Source organism: Zingiber officinale, chromosome 6A (assembly GCF_018446385.1).
Source record: "Zingiber officinale cultivar Zhangliang chromosome 6A, Zo_v1.1, whole genome shotgun sequence".
Lineage (NCBI taxonomy): Eukaryota > Viridiplantae > Streptophyta > Magnoliopsida > Zingiberales > Zingiberaceae > Zingiber > Zingiber officinale.
This window is the reverse complement of record NC_055997.1, coordinates 69,371,524-69,378,440: the sequence shown is the minus strand read 5'-3', so window position 1 is coordinate 69,378,440 and position 6,917 is coordinate 69,371,524.

Genomic DNA, 6,917 nt, shown 5'->3' with positions numbered 1-6,917 from the left:
ATATAACAGTAAATAATTTTTCAAAAAAAAAACAATTTTAGAGAATTGAATTTTTAAAAAAATTTCATATAAAATTTTTTTATTTGGATAAATAATTCATAGAAAATTCACCAACGTCAAAAAAAATTTTATAGATAGAAAAAAGTATAATGTTTTACAAAAAAAATAAATTTCACAAAAAATAACATTGCAAGATATTTTTAAATCGAATAATATGATTTTTTTTTTAAAAAAAGTTCATAGAAAAATAATACAACGATTAAAAAAATTTTAAAAATTTTTGTAGATGAATGCTAAAATTCTCTTTCTTAGAAAAATTTTAATTTTCATTACTCTTTTAAACAGAAATTACACAAGACCATTTATTTGATAATTCTAAGCAAGAATATGAAATCAAAATAAAAGTAACACATGTATAACGATTTTTCAATTTAAGCATAATTTTGGAACCCAATATAGATTCCTTCCTAATACATTAATCAAAAATTTCTTTGAAATATGTTTTTGTGATAATCTTCTAACTTAGCCTTTATGAAATCTAATATGCCAATTAAATCCTTGATCATATTTAAAATTTCTATCATTAACATGTAAAAAATTTGAGCATGAATAATCTTTTTCTAACATTTCAATTTTATCTTTTAATTTTGTATTTTCATCTATTAATTTTTTACATTCTTCTTTTAGGCATACATGTTTTTTCTTTGACTTTATATACTTCGTTCCCTTCTTATATAATGATTTATTTAGCATTTGTACAATTTTAAATAATTACTCTAAAGGAAGCTTACTTACCTGAGTTATCATATATTCATCGGTAGATGCTCCCCTTTTATTATTATTTCCTTTTGCAGTGTCTCCCCCTTCATTGATACTCACGATGCTCATTTTCGAGGTGCTTTCATCGTCTTCGAGTAGGTGTTGGGCAATTAGCATTGTTCTAGTAATCTCCTTATATCCGGATGCTTTTGAAGACGAGTTGGTATCCATAGCATAATCAAAGTCTTCTTTCGTTAATTTTCATAGAGCTCCAAGAAATTTTCCCAAAATTCTTTTGCGCTTTGGTAGTTGTCGATTTTGTCGAGTTCTTGAGTAGGAAGAACACTCAGTAGGTGGAACACGGCCTTACCATTTGCTATGAATTTGTCGCATTGCTTCTGAGTCCAAAGATGCACCTCGAGTTATTTTCCATCTTTACTTTTGGGGACATCAAAATCAAATTTCATAGAAAGCACTATATAAAAATCAGTTCAAAAAAATACCTCTATTTTTTATTTCCAGAATGAGAACTCCCTCTCAAACTTCGGTGGATAGATGCTTGGTCTAACCATCTCTTTTGCTTCGATCGATGGTTAGTCCTCCTAAAGCGTCTTTGCTCTAATACCAGTTGTTGGTCCCTTGGCGGCCAGATAGAGGAGGGTGAATAGCCTACACAATAATAACGAACAAAAACCTTTCTCGTTTTTTTATAGCTTTATTAACTAACAATTTCATAAAAAGAAACTAATTAATTAAAGAAAGAAAAGAGACACAAAAGAAGTTACTTGGTTTGCAATCATAGGATTGCTAATCCAAGGAAGTTGAAAGCTCACTAATGTCTCCTTCAGGCGGAGAAGCCTCTTACAACAGTCAAATCTCACAACTACAAAATTAAACTAAATTAGAATCGATTACAAGTGTTGTTTTAAGCTATTGGGATCACGGCTGTATTTATAGCTCTGGTTGGGGTTTTGGAAGGGATCTAAGCACCTAGAGAGGGATAAAATGTTATCCTTGTCGCAACAGAATGTGTCACATCGTATTTAGCTGAGAATTCAGGTTCGCGCTCCTGGAGGGGTTTCGGGAGCCTAAACCCAAAAGTCAATCTTTTGTTGACTTTTTGGTCCGGGCCTTCCTCTCCGGTTCCACTCTCTTGGATCCGGATCTTCCACTCTGGCTCTGCTTGCTTAGGTGATTTCAGCCATCCGAAATAGGATTCATCTGAACCCATCTTCTGACCTTCTTTAGTAATCTTCTGCTCCAACTTCTCGTCTCTCGGAAACACCACACGCCTCATTCTCGTCCGCCAGCATAATCTTCCACAGTGCCTCGTCCCTTGGATGCACCAAGTCTATCGACTCTCTCCCGTGTCATCCTTGTCACTAGCTGCGTCTTTCGCTCTACTTTCTATGCTCCTAAGTTCCTTCACTCTTAGACACATGGCATTAAAATATAACAGGACATAATTTGACTTGGTTTGATCACACAAAACTTCCACAGTGTACTTACACCATTAACATCGATTGTTCTAGCCATCAATAATACATCAAGATGCTTTCCTCTTAAATGTGTGGCATCAATTCCAATCAATTTGCGTATATAAGGCATAAATACTTTTTGACAAGTGCTAAAAGCCCAAAAATAGTGTTGGAACTTATTGTTACAATTTCTATGTAGTACCACATAAGTTTCAGGATTTTTGACTCTTAACTCACACAAATATAATGGAAGATCTTTATTTGCCTGATCATAATCTCTAGCGACCTTCTTTATCTCTTTCTCTTGGGCTATGTAGGCTTTTTGTATGATATGGTCACACCAATTCTAGCTTTTATATCTGATATAATTATACTTGGTTTATATTGTTCGTTAGAAACAAATTTCTCTTCAATAAAAGATGCTACAAATGAGGAAGAGCATGCATGATGATCAACAATTTCTCTAATGGTGCCACATTAGTGTTCCTTTACATATTTTATAACAGTGAACTCCATATTTTCTCAGCCAACTACTCTCCATGTACATAGTTGAGTGAAATAGACTACTTTAATTTTATTTATTAGGGTGTCAACTGGGTTTTATCTCATACGTTTAGCCATGACATGCTTCACAAGTACATTCTTGAACTCTTGTCAAGACGGAAAAACCTATCCAACAAAATATTCATGCTCATCTGTTGTCTCTCCAATTGTCCTTTGTAGCAATCGAGAATTCAGAATATATAGATCATCAGCTATTAGGAACCCCTCTATATCAGTGTACTGCTCTGAGGAGAATTCATATTGTTCAATCTACATATCATCAGCTAAGAATTCTTATATATCTGTATTGCATTGTAATTCCTCTGCAATCCGGATATGATACTCTTACTCCTCACTCCAAGTAGGCTCAAAGTATTCAACAAGTATCATACAAGGATTCGAAAACTCATCTTCTAAGTTACTTGCTTCTTCTTTTAGATCAAAGGTGAAATTATTTGTATTTCTATTGTGTTCCCCACACCAGTATACCTAGAAGAAGATGGAATATTAGCTCCAGATATTTCTACTACATTAGCTCCCTATCCATAGCAGAATTTCCATCAAGCATATTATATATCTCAAAGAGAATTTCTTCAGCAATCTAATTGTCCCTGAAAAATAAACTACAAACTAAGTTAGTAAAGTTACAATATTAGAATTAAGTAGTATTATAATTCAAAAATCAAGCAATGATAGATGATATGGGTTAGGTTTCAGAGGTTCCCTATATGGAAAGGAAGGAGGAGAGAGAATCAAAGGAGGTAGGCCAATATCGGTCGAGACATGCCTACCGGGCAATGGTAAGGCAATATCGACCGGGACATACTTGCAGAACAAAGATAGGCTAATATCGGTAGAAACATGCCTGCCGGGCAATGGTAAGGCAATATCGACCGGGACATACTTGCAGAACAAAGATAGGCTAATATCGGTCGAGACATGCCTGCCGGGCAATGGTAAGGCAATATCGACCGGGACATACTTGCAGAACAAAGATAGGCTAATATCGGTCGAAACATGCCTGCCGGGCAATGGTAAGGCAATATCGACCGGAACATACTTGCAGAACGAAGATAGGCTAATATCGGTCGAAACATGCCTGCCGGGCAATGGTAAGGCAATATCGACCGGGACATACTTGCAGAACAAAGATAGGCTAATATCGGTCGAGACATGCCTGCCGGGCAATGGTAAGGCAATATCGACCGGGACATACTTTCAGAACAAAGATAGGCTAATATCGGTCGAGACATGCCTGCCAGGCAATGGTAAGGCAATATCGGCCGGTACATGTCCTCAAAGTAAAGGTAGGCCAATATCGACCGAGACATACTTTTAGAATAAAGACAGATTAATATCGATCGGGAATACTGTTTCAAGTGGAGAACCAACACAGGTCATTCAATCAATACCTTAGAAATATGTTGAATAAAATACAGCTTATTATTATTTTTAACATAACATGGATACAAATAGAAGCCGCATGAGGAAGGATCATAAATGAGTATGACAAATAAAATAATTCATGTTATATATCTCGGCGGGAAATATGCTTTCAGTAGTCTCGCAGGTGCTAAACGATAAAGAAGGTACATCTGGGGTACAAAAAAGATTCCTTAAAAATTATCTTCCGCAAGTACGCAGCTGACGTCATCTCATAACGAACTCTAACAAACCGGGGTCCACTTCATGGCTACGGAGGTTACATGAAGTGGTATAAAAGGGGGAATCCTCTCCGTTGGCTAGGTAAGTTCACATCATCGTGTACTTTCACAACCCTAATTTTATGACTACTGTTCATCTTCTTTCTTCTTCCTTCCTGGACATCAAGAGAGATCACTAACTTGAGCGTCGGAGGGCCTAGCCAGGGATTCCCACCCCGGTCTTAGGTCACTGACGATAGCATTGGTTGGTCTCTTGTGCGCAGGGAGCCTCGGGAGCTTGGGAGTTCGACTTTCTCCTATCTGGACGGGGATTTCTTCCTACTTATCAGATTTCCTTCGGTGACTCTGGTTTTCTTCCGATCCTCTTTGGGTTTCTCGGGTCGAGGTTCTACTGGCATTATTCTTCATCAGTACGGTGGGTTTCCTTCTTCCGGATCTCCTTCGCGGTCAGCTTCTCAGACAGGATCAAATTTGGCGCCGTCTGTGGGAACTTCGCCTGAATCTGAGACTGCGTGATGGAAGAGGCTGGGAAGTCGAACCTACTTACTATCAGTCGCGAGGATTTGGATCTCCTCATTAATTCTCATGTTCAGAAAGCCCTACAACAACAGCAGCAACAACTGCAAGCTCATACTGGGGCCACTCTACCGACGGCTCATCATCCGGCGATATCAACTACTGAGCATCGGAAAGGAAAGGAGATAGAAGAAGAAGAACATTTGTATTTTCCTCTAGCTACTGTTTCTCCAACCAGGCGTCCACGAGCCTTCCTTCGCACTCCCTTAGATCCAGGGGGTAAGAAGCCTGTGTTCTAAGAGTCCTCTGGCGAGGTACCGGACAGAGAGAAGCGTAAAGTCAAAATGATAACTAGTGATAGTTCACCAGAAAGGGTCATCTCCCCATTTTCACAAAGTGTATTAGATGACCCACTTCCTAAGCGATATCAGAATCTTCAAATTGGAGAATATACCGGAACCACTGATCCAGAAGATCACTTGTTGAAATTTGAGAATGTAGCTTTGTTGCAACAATTCTCTGATGGGGTGAAGTGTCGGATGTTCCTCACTACTCTTGGAAGAGCAGCACAACGCTGGTTCAAAAGATTACCTGAAAAGTCTATTCGAAAATTTAAAGATTTCAAGAAAGTCTTTCTACATCATTTCTCCAGCAACAAAAGGTATCATAAGACCCCGTGGAGCCTATTCTCAATTAAGCAGACATCTAAAGAATCCATCTGGGCATATATTAAAAGGTTCAATCAGGTAGCTATAGATGTACCTAATGCTACTACTAAAATATTAGTAAGTGCTTTCTCTCAGGGTCTAAATGATAATGATTTCTTTAAAGATTTGGTAAGAAATCCTCCTATTAATTTTGATTCCTTGATTGAGCGGGCTACTGAGTTCATTAACGTAGAAGAAGCCCAAGCTGCTCGTAGGAAAGAAGGTGTTCCCTCTTCTCCTACTCATGCTAAGGAGAAAGCTCCAACCCCAGTACCCCCACCAAGAGGGCCTAGAATAACTCATTCACCTCATCGGCAACCAGATTATCGTCCACAAGCTATACAGTATGTAGAGATGCAGCCGGAGGCACCGAGGAGATGGTGCACTTATCATAAAACTAGCAGTCATCACACTGATGACTGTTTTGTTTTGAGAAATAGACGAGTCAATAAAGAGCGATATCAGAGACAGAACTATTACCGGCAACCGTACCCTAGGCAGCAGAGTCCGCTCAAGCCGGAATATCGCCCGGATGGAACCCGTCAAGAAGCAATACCGGTCCCGGCGGGTACTAGCCAAGTATCCGAGAAAGCACCTTCTGAAACCACAATAACCCGTCAAGACGAGAATAGAAACAATGCTGCTCGGGGCAATATCAACATGATTACGGGCGGACCCACTGATGGGGATTCTAACAGAGCCAGAAAAGCACATGCCCGAAGATTGGAGATTCATGCAGTAGGGTGCAGCATGGAAAGAGCGGTCGGTCCTGAAATAAGCTTCGGGCCCAAAGATCTGGAGGGGGTAGAGATACCTCATGATGACGCATTAATCATCAAAGTTGTGATAGCTAACTACGCCATCGCTCGTACCTTCATAGACACGGGCAGCTCTGTCAACATTATATTCAAAAGGGCTTTTGATCAGCTACAAATTGATCCAAGGGAACTTCAACCGATTGCAACTCCTCTGTATGGATTCACAGGCAATGAAGTGCAACCTTTGGGGCAAATAAAGTTGGTCATTTCTCTGGGGGATGAACCCCTGATGAGAACCAGGAGATCTTATTTTATGGTGGTAGATGCTCCATCTTCTTATAATGTGATATTGGGTCGGCCTGCCCTGAATGAGTTCAGGGCGGTCGTTTCTACTTTCTGTCAGAAGATTAAGTTTCCTGTGGAGGATCAGGTCGGAGAAGTACGGGGCGATCAAAAGACAGCCCGGAAATGTTATGTAGAAATCATTCGGAC